General features: G+C 47.2%; 1 protein-coding gene across 10 annotated transcripts in view; it reads right to left on the bottom strand.

Moving 5' to 3' along the window:
• The window catches only part of RNF20 (ring finger protein 20), a 43,361-nt gene that overhangs the window by 20,605 nt on the left and 6,835 nt on the right, over positions 1-15,921 (bottom strand). The window contains exons 1-2 of one of the 10 annotated variants that reach the window (XM_043515267.1): positions 7,170-7,392; positions 1,986-2,039 (exon numbers count right to left, since the gene is read on the bottom strand). The exons of 1 other annotated variant lie outside the window; for it this stretch is intronic. The gene's annotated coding sequence lies outside the window, so the exon portion shown is untranslated. Of the gene's footprint in view, positions 1-1,257; positions 2,040-2,714; positions 2,985-4,604; positions 4,785-7,169; positions 7,393-15,921 lie in introns of those variants that run through there. 8 more of the 10 variants (XM_038402970.2, XM_038402968.2, XM_043515263.1 and 5 more) reach the window with 8 other exon arrangements.

The following is a 15,921-nucleotide window of genomic DNA, read 5'->3' as shown; positions in this document are numbered from 1 at the left end:
CTTTGAACCCTGTTAGTGCCTTAACGAAAGACTCCTATTGCCTTCAATGGTCTTTGGGATCAGGCTCCTGTAGAGAACATTAGAAGTAAATTAAAACTTTGTAAGTGGATATGGTCATCTAACTTTGATATGTACATGCAAAGAAATCTAAGAATACTTTTTAAAATACTTAGAGATCTACTGCTTAAAAATGATATACAAGTGCTATGTATTATTCATTTTTTATTTTAACTGTAAGCTTTTTAGGATAGGGGCTTGAGACCACTGTCAAGACCTGAATATTTCTTATAATATAAGCTCTTTGGGCAAGGATTGCATCTTACATGTTTGTACAGTGCTTCGATAAATGGGGCTCCTATCTTGAATGACCTACTACAATATAGATATTTAAATGTTAATTTCTCATATACATATGCAAGTTATTGTTTCTCTCCATTTTTATTTTAATGGATCTTAAATAAAAGACTTAAAAATGCACCAATCATAAAAAATACCAACAAACAACAAGAAGGGGGACAGAACTGCTCCATCTGATGGCTTACAAAAGAGATCTCAGATGTGGCAGGGGATTGGTACAGTGATGTTCTCCATCAGGATTCTCACATTCTAATTCAGACCAGAGTCAGGACTAAAGGATTTGGTAACACTCCTCCTTATACCCCATACATCTACCGCACGTTTGGACTCTGTTACAACTGTGCTAAAAGGAAATGCTGTGGTTCAGGGCTGAAGTGCACTGGCAAAGCTCAGCAGCAGATCTTTTCATATCTGCCAACATCTGAAGGCTATAAATAGGAACACTGGAGAGAAAGTTTGAGGCTATTTCTTTTAATTCCACTGAAACCTACTGCTTTTTAAAGGTTTATTAATCCACTCCTTGACCTATATATTGAGAAAGGAAGGAGTGGAGACTTCCTGCAGCAAACACACCATAACTTGGTTGAAGTAGCCTGTGTAATCACAGTTTCCCTATATCTTACTGTTTTTAAATGAGGTGCATGTGAATGGGGTACTGGCCATTTAAACCTAGTGCAGGGGTTCTCAAACTGGGCGTCAGGACCCCTCAGGGAGTCATGAGGTTATTACATGGGGGGAGGGGGGTCACAAACTGTCAGCCTCCATCCAAAACCCCGCTTTGCCTCCAGCATTTATAATGGTGTAAAATATATTTCAAAGTGTTTTTACTTTATAGGGGGGCTTGCACTCAGAGGCTTATGCGAAAGGGGTTACCAGTTCAAAAGTTTGAGCACCACTGACCCAGTGCTAGTGAAAAGCATTAGCTTGATGATCCTGAAGACTGAAATCCTCCAGTAAATGAAGAAAGCAGCAGCATGTTTCTCCACACTGTCCAACCTCTAAGCTGATGGGACCACATCCAGATCCAAGAAAGCATTGGTCAGCCTCTGTGCTGGCTCAGTCCTTGGCCTCCCACATCCTATTCCTTTTCTAAAATGACCCTCAGTTGCATTTTTAAGAGAACTGTTAGACGAGCCTATGAGATTACATCAGGAAAGTGGCACCATAACAATCCTTATTAATCAAATTTCTCCCACCATAATCAGATCCAATGCCCACTGAAGTCAGTGGAAGTTATGAGTGCTGGCCACTTGATATAAAGAGAGGTAGAGACCCTACAAGTCCTATTGAATTGAAAGGAGAGTCTAGGAGCCAGTTTTTACAGTTTGTCCATCTTATGAAGAATTTTGCCGTGGGTGTTTCAAGAATATCTTTAAAGGGCCACTCTCCATTTTAATTTGGCCCCAAAATAATTTTAAAAATAATCTGCAAAATTCAAGACCACCATTTCTATTACAGGTTTCCCCCCAAAGTGGGATTAAAACAAAACAAAACAAACCAATAAACATTTCCTAGAAGTGTTTTTAACCCAAGCTTGCAGCACTGTACTAGTGCAGGAGAACCTGCATGAAACAGACTAGTTCAGGGCCAGATCTTCAGATGACGTAAATGGACACAATTCAACTGACCTCTCTGATGCTGAGCCCATTCACAGGAGCTGAAGATGTACCTCTACCTACAAGCTGAACAAAAGGAAAAGGTAAATAAAATGCATAGCATAAACAAATATAGTTTTTAAACTTCTTTCCATTTTAATCATTTACAGTGATATTTCTAATAAAGCTAAGAGATTAGGTTCTAAACCTGCAACCACTTGCTTTGCAAGCATATGTGAGTAAAGTAATTTGGCATGTGCATTAAATCAGTGGTTCTCAACCAGGGGCACGTGTATGTACCTCCAAGGGTATGCACAGGTCTTCCAGGGGGTATATCAAGTCATCTAAATATTTGCCTAATTTCACAACAGACTACATAAAAAGCATTGACTAAAATTTCAAACGGAAAATGATTTGTTTATACTGCTCTATACACTATACACTGAAACCTAAGTATTATATTTATATTCCAATCAATTTATTTTATAATTATATAGTAAAAATGAGAAAGTAAGAAGTTTTTCAGTGGTAGTGTGCTGTGACACTTTTGTATTTTTATGTCTGATTTTGTAAGCGAGTAGTTTTGAAGTGAGGTAAAACTTGGGGGTACGCAAGACAAATCAGACTCCTGAAAGGGGTATGCTAGTCTGGAAAGGTTGAGAGCCACTAGATTAAGTGCTTTGCTCAATCAGAGCTTTATTTTGCAATACGCTCTTTTAACTTGACAGTGACCCTTTCAAGTGTCTTAGGTTTTGAAGTCACCTTCATAAAGCTTGTTACAGCAGGTCCACACAGTCCTTGAAATGTCCTTATAAAGTGCCTTGACATCTCCAACATCTATAAGTTCAAGTCTCTCCTTCTCCCACTCCCTTCTCTCTCTAAAATTTGACTGAAGGAAAATTTTCAGTTCCTTGTGTTTAACAATTTCCCCATTTTTCAGCAGAACATGCTTTTGTTATTTGGATGATCGTTTTTCCACAGAGAGCATTGTTAACAGAAACAACAAGAAACCAGAACCAACAGACTGACAGAAAAAAAACACTCTCACAAAATATCTGTGCATGCCCTCCTACCGTCAGGGGTGATATCCCCAACACCACACGTAGATAAGGCACTGACACCCCACAAACCCCACTGATCAAGTCAACCCCCACCCCACTCAGACCAGGGACGGAGCTGATTACTGACCCCCCCCCACATACACCGACAAGGGGCTGACCCCTACACACCCCAATGAACTGATACTCCCCCCCCCCCCATCCCAAGGTCGAGTTCTCCAAGTCCTCTCCCTGACACTCGCCCCCACACACCCTAGCACAGATGCCAAATCCCCTTTCCCCTTACGCTCCCCTTCCCCCCAACCTCCACCCAGGGGCCAAATCCCCCTCCCCCCGACACTCCCTCGCACCCCCGCCCGGGGGCAAATCTCCCGACACTCCCTCCCTCTCCCCCCAGCCCGGGGGCCAAATCCCCCCTCCCCCCGACACTCCCTCCCTCTCCCCCCAGCCCGGGGGCCAAATCCCCCCTCCCCCCAACACTCCCTCCCTCTCCCCCCAGCCCGGAGGCCAAATCCCCCCTCCCCCCAACCTCCCTCGCCCCCCCGCCCGGGGGCCAAATCCCCCGACACTCCCTCCCTCTCCCCCCAGTCCAGGGGCCAAATCCCCCCTCCCCCCAACACTCCCTCCCCCCAGCCCGGGGGCCAAATCCCCCCCCCCCCGACACTCCCTCCCCCTCCCCCCAGCCCGGGGGCCAAATCCCCCCTCCCCCCGACACTCCCTCCCCCCCCCCAGCCCGGGGGCCAAATCCCCCCTCCCCCCGACACTCCCTCCCTCTCCCCCCAGCCCGGGGCCAAATCCCCCCTCCCCCCAACACTCCCCCCCCCCCCGCCCGGGGCCAAATCCCCCGACACTCCCTCCCTCTCCCCCCAGTCCAGGGCCAAATCCCCCCTCCCCCCAACACTCCCCCCCCCGCCCGGGGCCAAATCCCCCCTCCCCCCGACACTCCCCCCCCCCTCCCCCCAGCCGGGGCCAATCCCCCCCCCCCCGACACTCCCTCCCCCTCCCCCCAGCCCGGGGGCCAAATCCCCCCTCCCCCCGACACTCCCTCCCTCTCCCCCCCAGCCCGGGGCCCAAATCCCCCTCCCCCGACACTCCCTCGCCCCCCCCGCCCGGGCCAAATCCCCCGACACTCCCCCCCTCTCCCCCCAGTCCAGGGCCAAATCCCCCCTCCCCCCGACACTCCCTCCCTCGCCCCCCCCGCCCGGGGGCCAAATCCCCCGACACTCCCCCCCTCTCCCCCAGTCCAGGGGCCAAATCCCCCTCCCCCCAACACTCCCTCCCCCTCTCCCCAGCCCGGGGCCAAATCCCCCCTCCCCCCGACACTCCCTCCCTCTCCCCCCAGCCCGGGGGCCAAATCCCCCTCCCCCCGACACTCCCTCGCCCCCCCCGCCCGGGGGCCAAATCCCCCCTCCCCCCGACACTCCCTCCCCCTCCCCCCAGCCCGGGGGCCAAATCCCCCCTCCCCCGACACTCCCTCCCCCTCCCCCCAGCCCGGGGGCCAAATCCCCCTCCCAGGCACTGAGCTCCCCCCGAGCTGCTCCCCCCAGCCCAGGCACCCCGGGACCCAGCTGCTCCCCCAACCCGGCGCTGATCCTCACTCACCCCCAGCCCGGCCACTGCGCCTCACCTCCGGCCTCCCCCCCCCGACCCTGCAGGAAGCGGTCGGTGACAGCCGCTCCGCCAATCCCCGCCAGCTTCTCGCGTAGCGTGTCGCCCTTCGTAAACATGGCGGCCACCTCCCGTTCCGTCCACGGGCTAGGACGCCAGGCTGCCCCTAGTAAACATGGCGGCCACCTCCCGTTCCCGTCCACGGCCTAGGACGCCAGGCTGCCCCTAGTAAACATGGCGGCCACCTCCCGTTCCCGTCCACGGCTAGGACGCCAGGCTGCCCCTAGTAAACATGGCGGCCACCTCCCGTTCCCGTCCACGGCCTAGGACGCCAGGCTGCCCCTAGTAAACATGGCGGCCACCTCCCGTTCCCGTCCACGGGCTAGGACGCCACGCTGCCCCTAGTAAACATGGCGGCCACCTCCCGTTCCCGTCCACGGCCTAGGACGCCAGGCTGCCCCTAGTAAACATGGCGGCCACCTCCCGTTCCCGTCCACGGGCTAGGACGCCACGCTGCCCCTAGTAAACATGGCGGCCACCTCCCGTTCCCGTCCACGGGCTAGGACGCCAGGCTGCCCTTAGTAAACATGGCGGCCATCGCTCTTTGCCCTCCTGCTATAGGCTTTGCAGCCATTCTGCCCATAGTTGCCATGGCTGCCAGCTCTCGCTGGTGTCTAGGAGTGTGAAGTCAGAGTGCCCTTCCCGTAGATGGTTGCTCCAGCCTTGCCTCTGGCCTGGGGGAAGTGGCTGAGCTGAGGGGAGAAAGTAAAAGCAGTGAGCGGGGTAAAGGAGAGGCTCCAGCGCAGGAGATGAGAAGAATGGGGCGAGGTTTTACCCCGTGGCCCAGATCCTCTAATGCATTTAGACTTCTCATGTCCCTGGAAATCAGTGGAAGCGAGGAGCCTAAGTGTCTTGGAGGATCTTGGTTTATGCTCCTCCTGTTCCATAGCCCTCCGCAGTGCTAGTCCCTACAGCTGTGTGGTAGCAAAACAGCCAAACCAAGGGGAAGGGAGAGACACACTGGGGGGAGGGGGGATAGAAGAGTTGTAACTACCTGGTTAATTTGATGGCAGCCCATTTCTTCTGCCATTTATTGGGTGGGGGGGGTGGGAGAGAGAGAGATTAAATTGCATTGTGCAATATAATTCAGCAGGTAGCAGAGTGCCCTCTGAGTCGCTAGTGAAGCACTGGGCCAGCATGGTGCTAGCAGGCACTGCATACCTAGAGATGCTACCTTTCAGATGAAAACTCAAGCCTGCATAAACAACGGGGAGTCCCTGTGGCACCTTAGAGACTAACAAATTTATTTGGTTTCAGAGTAGCAGCCGTGTTAGTCTGTATTCGCAAAAAGAAAAGGAGGACTTGTGGCACCTTAGAGACGAACAAATTTATTAGAGCATAAGCTTTCGTGAGCTACAGCTCACTTCATCGGATGAATTTATTTGGGGGGCCTAAATAAATTTATTAGTCTCTAAGGTGCCACAAGGACTCCTCATTGGTTTTGCTGATGCAGACTAACAGGGCTCCCACTCTGAAACCTGTCAAACCTGAACGTTGACAATTTGTGAAGCAAGTGAGCAGGGACCAGAGGACAGCAGTAGGAAACATAAAATCAGCCTACAATTATTCTGTGACTGGGGCAAGTTAGTTCACCTCTCTGTGCCTTAGTTTCTCACATCCACAGTGATGCATTAATGAACATGACAGGAATGTTGTGAGGATTAATTAATGTCTACGAAGGGAATTGAACGTGAAAATGCTAATATTACTGCAGGTAACTAGACTATAGGATTTGACATAGCTCAATTTTCTATCTGATTTTTAAATCTAGTTCCTCTCTCTTTCAGGCCTATGCCTATTATTTCAGAGGAAGACAAATCTCAATCCGCACAGCACACCTAGCCACTGGCGCTTGAGTTTTGATTTATCCTTATTTTATTATGCATGTTATTAATGGCCATAACATTATCCAGCCCTTGTTAAAATCCAGCTATAGCTTTTCACTCTGTGATTTCTTGCAATGGCAAATTCCATTAGCTGATCATATGATATATAAAGAAATATTTCTTTTTGTTTTAAACTGTTTTGCCACTAACTTCATTAAGAACCAAACTTCTTTTTTTCTTATTACAGGATCATATAAGAATGAGGGGGCTGATCAGTTTTTACTGTATCTTTCATAATTGTAAATACTGTATTTCAGTGATGTCCTCTACTTCTTCTTTCAAAGATAACTAATCCTAGTTTTTGCAGTGCCTCATGTCAAAGTCCCATTGATCCCATCTTCATTGACATTCTCTGGACCTTTTCTGTCTGAGTTATATGCCTTTCTTAAAGAGAGACAAACCTTGCACTACACAAGAGAGTGTATCATTGTTCAATATAATGTGATTATAATAGTCTAGATTGCATTCAGAGGACAGAGATGCTTTTTTAATTGTTGTTATATAGTAGGCAGATCTCATTAAAAACCATGTTGCACTTTATGTTAGAATAAGGATGTTAACACTTATGTTCTAGAAAAATTCCAATTCATTTAATTATCGTCTACCTCCCAAATCTCATGCTGGTAGTTACATTCTGCCATCCCATGAGGTACTGAGAATCCTCGGCTCCCACTGAAGTAATCACGTAAGCAGATAGCTCATCTGTGCAGGAGACAGAACTTTCTTGGGGGTGGGTTTGAGGCGGTGGCAAGAATATCCATAGGAACAAAGGACCGTCACAAACTTCACCACCTTCCACTCCAGGTGCAAGGTGTTCTTCTTAAACCTGCCTTCTGTAATATAAACATAGAGCAGCATGCAGATTAAAATAAATAAATGCACACACACGCAAACACACACCCATAAAAAAGTCCAAAAACAAAACTCTACATTGCACACACAATTCTCCTCCAGGGGAGAGAATGAGAAAGAATGAATCACATGTAACAGATGTTAGTTACATCACTTAAGTCTTAATGCACTTTTGGAAGGTACTCAGATACCACATTGATGAGGCCAGTGTAAGGATCTATATAGAATAGAATAGGTAGCCTCTAAGCTGTGTGGTACAGTTGTACAACATTCCCTAACTGGCAAAATCAGACATTTTCACAGCACTGTCCATGCAGACATTTCTAGCTAGTATTTATTAACACTTCCCTGTTCCCTCTGAAGGAAGGAAGGTGCCAAATAGCACATCAAACCCAACCACCCTGAACTAGGATATAAATATGTATCTGAAATCGACACCTCGGGCCTCTGTCTAATTTAAATAAGATGTCCTAACACTAAAGTTTTGTTCCACCCTAATGAAATTTCCTCATTGGGCAATGACAGGTCTGGCATGTCCTAGCGTCCATTTTAAGCTTCATCTATATTAAGGAATTGCTGAAACCCTGTGAAATCAGTAGCACTTTCTCTGTGATTAGTAAGAATGAACTGGAGAGTTTCATCAAGGATTGTGCAATCCATATAGCATGGAAGGAAGTTCTCAAACATCTTAAATCACTTCTGGGCTTCATGGACTTTGGTTTACTGTGTGCCTTAGGCTCTTAGAGCTAAATACAAAAATGGATTTAGGTGCCGAACTGGCACACTAGATGCCTAAGTCCAAAATTTAGATCCTCAAAACCCCTATTTAGTTGCCACCTAGCCCTGTACATGTCTAAAGTCTCTAGATGCTTACAGTTCTACCAATTAAGTCCCTTAATCACCTAAAAATCTGCTATTGGGCATACACACAGCCACCTCAGTTCAAACACCTTGATACCCAGCTCACATCAAAGCCCCAGCAGGATCCTCAAATTAGGTAGTGCCCTGCCTATCTTACCTATGGACCCAATCCTGGAGGAGGAGATGCATCCCCTCATACTTTTAGTTCAGCAGTTAGAGCGCTCACCCAGGAAGTAGGAGACTTGGATTCAATTCTCTCTCTGCCTGCTGTGAAGCGGGGATTTGCATCCACAGCTCTCACCTTTCAGGAGAGTGCCCTGGCAATGGGACTGGGGAAGTGGTGTCTCAAAGTCTCTGCCGTTGAAACCATTCCATTTTGTTTAAATAGTCATTGGAACAGGAACACAAACTCCCACATCCCAGGTGAGTGCCCTAACCACTGGGCTAGAGAGTCACTCTCACTCTGTCTCTGGCCCAATGAACATTGAATTAGTGCTACAAAATGAAACAGCTTCAACTGGAGAGATTAAGAGTGCCCTTGACCCCAGAATATCCAATAACCCCACAGTTAGGGTACTTCTGTGAGAGATATAGGTTCCAATCCCTATTTCACATCAGTTGGAAGAGGGAATTGAAACTGTGTCTCTTACATCAAGAGTGTGTGCTCTAGCCACTGAGCTAAAAGCTATAAGGGGGGGGCCCCACCTCCTTTTTTTGTGAGCGGTGGCTTAGGCTCCTAATTCTAGGAAAGGGTTCATAAGGACTGTGGATTCTATGAAGTGGCAGGGCACCTAAATGTTAGGGGTTGCAATGCTGAGTCTAAGTCTCCTTTGTGGATCTAGCCCTTAGAAGCAATGGTTTACAGCAATGGGAAGAAGGGAGAATTGTATCTTTGCCAGACCTAAGTGATGACAAAATACATATTTTATAAGGGGATCAGAAACATTAACTTCTTCAGCATCCCATTTCCACTGATATCTCCAGCTTGGACACGTTCGTAAAGTTGGAACAGATATGGTACCCTTACACAGCTGGAGTTTCATCTTTTGGGACTCTATGTTACAAACAGCTAAAATGAGTCACCAATGTATACCCTCTATTGCCTGATAAAATAATAATAAGTGGTAACGCAAAGCTACGTGGAAGGAAGATTTAGATGTGGAAAATGTTGAAGAGGAATAGAGATATTTTGGTGAATAGTGTGAGGGGACATAAAATCATAGAAATGTTGGGCTGGAATTTCAAGGGGTCATCTAGTTCAGCCCACTGCACTAAGGCAGGACCATGTCTACCCACACCATCCCTGACAGTGTTTGTCCAGCCTGTTCTTAAAAACCTCAACAGTGATGGGAATTCCACAACCTCCCTTAGAAGCCTGTTCCAGAACTTAACTATCCTTATAGTTAGAAAGTTTTTCCTCAATATCTCACCTAAATTTCCCTGGCTGCAGATTAAGCCCATTACTTCTTGTCCTGCCTTTAGAGGACATGGAAAACAATTGATCCCCGTCCTATTTATTACAACCCTTAGATGATTTAAAGTCTGATAGCAGGTCCCCCACTCAGTCTTCTTTTCTCAAGGCTAAACATGCCCAGATTTTTTAACCTTTCCCCATACGTCTTGTTTTCTAAACCTTTTATTATTTTTGTTGCTCTCCTCTGGATTCTCTCTAATTTATCCACATCTTTCCTGTGGTGCCCAGAATTGGTGGTACCTCAGCTGAGGCCTCACCAGTACAGAATAGAACAGTACAATTATCTCGTGTGTCTTTTGTGCGACATTCCTGTTCATAGGCCCCATAATGATCTCAGCCTTTTTCACAACTGCTTCACATTGTTGATTCTCATTCAATTTGAGATCCACAATAAGCCCCAGATCCCTATCAGCAGTACTACCACCTCACCGGTTATTCCCCATTTTGTAGCTGTGCATTTAATTTTTCCTTCCTAAGCATAGTACTTTGCACTTGTCTTTATTTAATTTTATCTTGTTGATTTCAGGCCAGTTCTCTAATGTGTCTAGATCCTTTTGCATTCTATTCCTGCCCTCCAAAGTGCTAGGAACCCCTCCCATCTTGGTGCCACCTGTACATTTTATAAGCGTACTCTCCACTTCATTATCCAAGATATCAGTGAAAATATTTAATAATAGTGAACACAGGACTGACTCCCGACTGGCTCCACTAGATAACCCACCCCCAACCCCCGCATGTTGACAGCAATCTATTGATAGGCCCATAATTAAGCTGGGCCTGAGAAAACTTTAATTGTCCATATTAAATGGAATTTATTCTGACAGAAATGTAAAAGCAACTTCCTGACTCTAGGTTAAAAATCATTGTGGTAAATCATGAACTTGTACCTAGTTGAATAGACCCCATAGCTATTTCCTTAACCATCTGTAAGGAAGTAACTGTTATGAGGTTAATGAGAGAATATGAGGGAGTGTATGTGTCATTTCTGCTTAGTATCCCTCCCCCCGCCATGTTCAATACCCCAGATGGAAAGCTGGTACTAGTTTTTCCAGCATGGTCCCGACACATATCCTAGTTCTTGTATTTTTGAAGTGCATCTTCCAAGCTGTTATAGCAGCAGATTTTGCAAGGCAATGGTCACTCATGAGCAGAACTTTCCATATTACTCTAAAGACCGCAAAAGGATTGGGCCACATTGTTTGTATCCAGAATGTATAGCGCTCTAATTGGCACCAAAATAGAAGTTGTCCCTAAGGCACAGCAAGTGGGAAGTGATCTCTAGAAAGGTCAAGACCATGCAGAAGAGAAGTATTCTCTCTTGGTCCAGCAACAACATCTGAAACAAAGTGCTCCTCTCTTTCCTAGACATGTCATGCAGATAAAACTAAGTCAAGACCCCAGCTCTTACTGGAACATTACTTTAGGTTTTAGGTGGAGGAATTTCGTCTCCTAAAGCAGGATTAATACAGAGCAATTCTTTCTGGTATCAACCTCATGATATGATCAGTGGTGTAATCCTGACTGGGCATCTAGTGGAACGCTCCCACCAGTATGACCTCACATGCATGGTGCGTGCAAGGTCACACTTGACAGAAGACACCATTTTGCTCTAATATGACATCCTCCATACAACGTGATCTCTCATGCAAGCAGTGCGTGAAGTCACGCTATGTTGAGGATGCCATTTTGTTCTCAAAATGGCATCCTCCATGCAGCAAAAATGCCGGTATGTTGTTTCACTGCAATCCGGCCCCACTTCACCAATGGATATGATTACCTGCTGTATTAACTAGGTGATTTGGGCATCTGAAGCCTTTGATCTACTGATTCAGTTTCAACTGTGACCTTGATTTGACAGTAGTATTGTTCCATTCCTAATTAGCCCGGTGAAGTTCAAATTGTTTAGTCGCAGTGATATGTTTAATTTTATATTTGATTGCTTATTTTTTTAAACAAAAACTATAAAAGGTATGTAAAACTGGTTTATTCTTTCATCTTGTGACATGGGCCAATTACCCAAGAGTGAAGGTAATTTAGGTGAGCTATTTGAGAGCCACTTGGCTCTGTTTCTAAAATCATTCTTGTGTGACTTGGGTTAAACTATATTGAAGTGGAGCTGCCTTTCATTCAAGATAAATAGAAAGGAGCCATGCAGCTCCTTTATCTGACCAGTTAGCTGAAACCAAAGCAGCCCCCACTCAAGACACAGGCACATGTCACTGTTCAAAACAAAGGCAGGTGAAAGGCACATATGCGTGGAAGGGTTTTTCTGGCTCTTGGTTTGTGAATCTGGGAAAAGAACAGGAGAAAGACCAAGCAGCTGAAAAACAAGGCAGCTAGGAAGCAACAGACAGTGGCAGAAGCACTGGTACTGTGGCCTTGAAAAAAGCTAGAGAGAAAGGGTGAAGTGCTGACTGAAAGAGGTTTGGAGCTGCGAGCAAAGTATTGTCACCTGCTATTTGATTCCTTTTGTGTTCAGGGAAACAGGACTTTGTACATTCTTTGTAAAAAAAACAAAAACCAACATACAGACACAGGATTGCAGTCAAAAAATCAGTGATCTGGACTTTGACTAACTGCTTAAGTCAAAAGGGATTCCAAATCTTTGACCCTCCAGAAATGGTGCCTAACATTGGGCTTAAATAGCCTTGGAGAGGGGAACAGTTTCTGTGTTAATACGCCCTTAGAACTTATTGGAAATTGGTTCCAAATTGATTCTGTCAGTGAAATCTGTTTTCACTCAGAGTGCCAAGCAGCCCTGTGGCAAACAAAAAAAAAGGGAACAGCTCTGCTGTCATGAAAAAGGGGGATATTATTTTCTTCAGCCTCTTTTTCCTGCTAACAAGGCAGACACAGAGGCAAAATTTGCTTGACGCTCAAAGCTTCATGTTAAAGTGGCCAACGGAATAATTTCTTCTGTTTAATTGACTGAAAACTAATTGGATTTGAAAACCAGTGGTTCCCTAGTTTAAAGGTGTTTCCTTAGTTTGTAAAGTGTTTATACTGTTGCAGTCTGTCTGTGAATCCTGAGAAACCAATACTGGTTTTGAGAAGAAGCAGACTACTTTCCTATCTCCCCAGAGGAAGCCCTCAAGAAAGACCAATGGGAAAGAGCACCAAAGTCCATACCTGGAGGAAGAGAACTGCATGGACTAAGTCTCATTTAATCGCTATCACACTTTGTGATACTCATAATCCCACAGGCGCCAACAGCTGTTTTGCGGTGGGAAGCGCTGGGGAGCGAGGGGGAGAAGCGCAGCCACGGCGCACTCAGGGGAGGAGGTGGAGGTGAGCTGGAGCGGGGCGGGGAGAGGAGCTGGGTGGGTGCAGAGCATCCAAAAATTTTCCCCCTTGTGTTCTCCAGTCCCAGAGCACCCATGGAGTCAGTGCCTATGCATAATCCAATACATATATTGGACACTACACTGCAGATATAACTCAGTCATAATCAGCCAGCCATATATTGCCTTCCCAAGCCAAGGCTGCTCCATTTATGTTGGACCACTTGCACAGATAGGGATACTGGGTTTGACCCCTTAGGATGGAAAAATTGGGATCCTGATTAGTTTCAGGAAACTTGCTCATGTTGTTAGAGACTGGACATCAAGTTCCCTAAGTCAGATAGGGATATCATCGCAAATTTCACTTAGTTCCTTTTTGCTGAGTCATTTGGTTGCCAGCTGTGATTCTCAGAGCCAGAAAGGGTGGAGGCACACAGAAATGACTCAGTCCGTATCTTCAATGAAGCATATGAGCCATGGCATAGGACAGGTGAAGAGATTTGTGAATTGAGAGGGATAATCTCAAATGCTTGTTAGAAACAAATTGTAGAGCTCCAAAAATTCAGGAAATCTTAGAGGCTTTTGTAGCGAATGTGTTGATTCTCCCAAAGAAGAGACTGGGGTGTGAAATCCATATGAGAAAGACCCCTCTTCTAGGAAGTTAGGTAACTTGAGCACTTTGACCTCCATAAAAAGGGCCAGCACACAAACGGCTTCCTCCACTCTCTAGGTATACCACATCTTCTGTTTCCCTCCTTGAAGGGATGGGGTCCGCAGGGTCCTACTGACTATGCCAGTTTATAGTACTGTGGTCACCACCCACCGCTATCTCAGATAGGCACCTTTACCTGTCTCCTTCTATTTTCCAGCAATTCGAGTTGCCTGCTAGCACACTGGGAAAAGACTATAGGGTCTGTCCTTCGCTCCACCTGTGTTTGCAGTGTCAGATCCTGCTGTGAACAATAAGGGATTTGAAAGCCGATGGCTGAGCAAAGATCTGGTGATTAGTAATGCACAGACTTTCTCTTGGGTGATAACCCATGTCAGTCATCTGATCACTTCCTGAAACGAAGTACCTAACTAATAAGGAAGTGTCCGTACTTGGGTATGTGCTCTAAAGCAGTGGTTCTCAGCCTGTGGTCTGCAGATCCTTAGGGGTCTGCAGACTACACCTAAGCGGTTCTCAAAGGACTTAGACTGAAAATTGACTGAACAGAATTCAACTATATATGCCGACAATAGATTTCCAAAGAAGTCCACACCTCCATTCAAAAATTTTTAGGGGTCCACAAATGAAGAAAGGTTGAGAACCACTACTCTAGATTGTCATAGAGCAGGAGTGGGCAAACTTTTTGGCCCGAGGGCCACATTTGGGTGGGGAAATTGCATGCAGGGCCATGAATGTAGGGCTGTGGCAGGGGGTTGGGATGCGGGGTGTGGGAGGGGGGTGCGGTGTGCAGGAAGGGGCTCCGAGCAAGGGGTTGGGGTGCAGGAGGGGGTGCAGAGTGCGGGAGGGGGCTCAGGGAGGAGTGCAGGAGAGGGCTCAGGGCAGGGGGTTGGGATGCAGGAGGGGCATGGCTGTGGCAGGGGGCTCAGGGTAGGGGGTTGGGGCAGGGGGTGAGGGGATGCAGGAGGGGGCTCAGGGCAGGGGGGGGGGTGCAGGGTGCAGGAGGGGCTCGGGGTCCGGCCTGGTACCACTTACCTGCCACGGCTCCAGGGTAGCAGTGGAGCACACTGGGGCCAAGACAGGCTCCCTGGGGGGCGGGGGGGGGGGCAGAGGGCTCCATGTGCTGCCTTTACCTGCAGGTACCTCCCCCAAAGCTCCCATTTGCCATGGTTCCCCGTTCCCAGCCAATGGGAGCTGCGGGGGACGGCGCCTACAGGCGAGGGCAGCACATGGAGCACTCTGCCCCGCCACCCCCCAGGGACCGCAGGGATGTGGTGCCGGCCGCTTCTGGGAGCAATGCGGGGCCCGCAGCACCAGGGGGATGGCAATCCCACAGGCCATATCCAAAGGCCTGATGGGCCAGATCTGGCCCACGAGCCATAGTTTGCCCATCCCTGTCATAGAGCTACTCTGTGTCTTTTTTTTGGAACAAGTTACAATCAAGATTGTTGCAAAGTAGCTTTAAAACTGAAGAAGTTAGTTACTGTTGTTAATTAAGATTATAGAACTGAATAGATTTCATATTGCTGTCGGACGTCACCAGTGTGGTGCTCTGCTCTGTTCAATGTTGATAACAGTCGGCAGCGTGTGTGTGTTCCCTCTGTGTGCTGCCCCGGCTCTGCGCAGATAGCTGGCACAGCAGACCCTGAGAGAAACCCCAATGACCACAGACTCCAATAAGTTACGACGGCACCTGGCCAGGTTTATTGTCAAACAAAGCACAGTAATAGTTTCCTGCAGACTCTACAGGAAATACTACAAATATGTGCCCCCTGACAAAGACTTCAGCTGAAGTGGATGTCTGAGCTCCTGAAAAAAAGAAGAGCTGCCCACCTGGAAAGGTAAGGAGACTTTCTGTCGCAGTGGGACCCAGATGGCTGAGCAGGATAGCTAGGGTGTCTTGTAGGGGCTGGCACTAAGTGTGATGTCATCGGGGATATGACTGTCTACTGACTATACCAAAAACCAGTACCTACACTGGGAAAATGTATTGTGTTGAACATCATGTTAATTAACATGTTGAGTAACACAATTTAACAGCTTACCAATTGTGTCCCACTTTATGTTAGTTAAAAGATGTCCGTTAACACATTTTCTAATGATATTTCCCGGTGAAGCCACTGCCAAAGTGTGATGACCTGTCAAGGGAAGCAGCTGATACCTAATGCAGCCAGACCTTCACCTTGTCCCACAGAAATCAGTGGGAGCTTAGCCATTGACTT

The sequence above is a fragment of the Dermochelys coriacea genome, chromosome 5 (genome assembly GCF_009764565.3).
Source record: "Dermochelys coriacea isolate rDerCor1 chromosome 5, rDerCor1.pri.v4, whole genome shotgun sequence".
Lineage (NCBI taxonomy): Eukaryota > Metazoa > Chordata > Testudines > Dermochelyidae > Dermochelys > Dermochelys coriacea.
The sequence above is the reverse complement of the archived record's forward strand: the minus strand, read 5'-3'. Positions and strand labels throughout refer to the sequence as shown.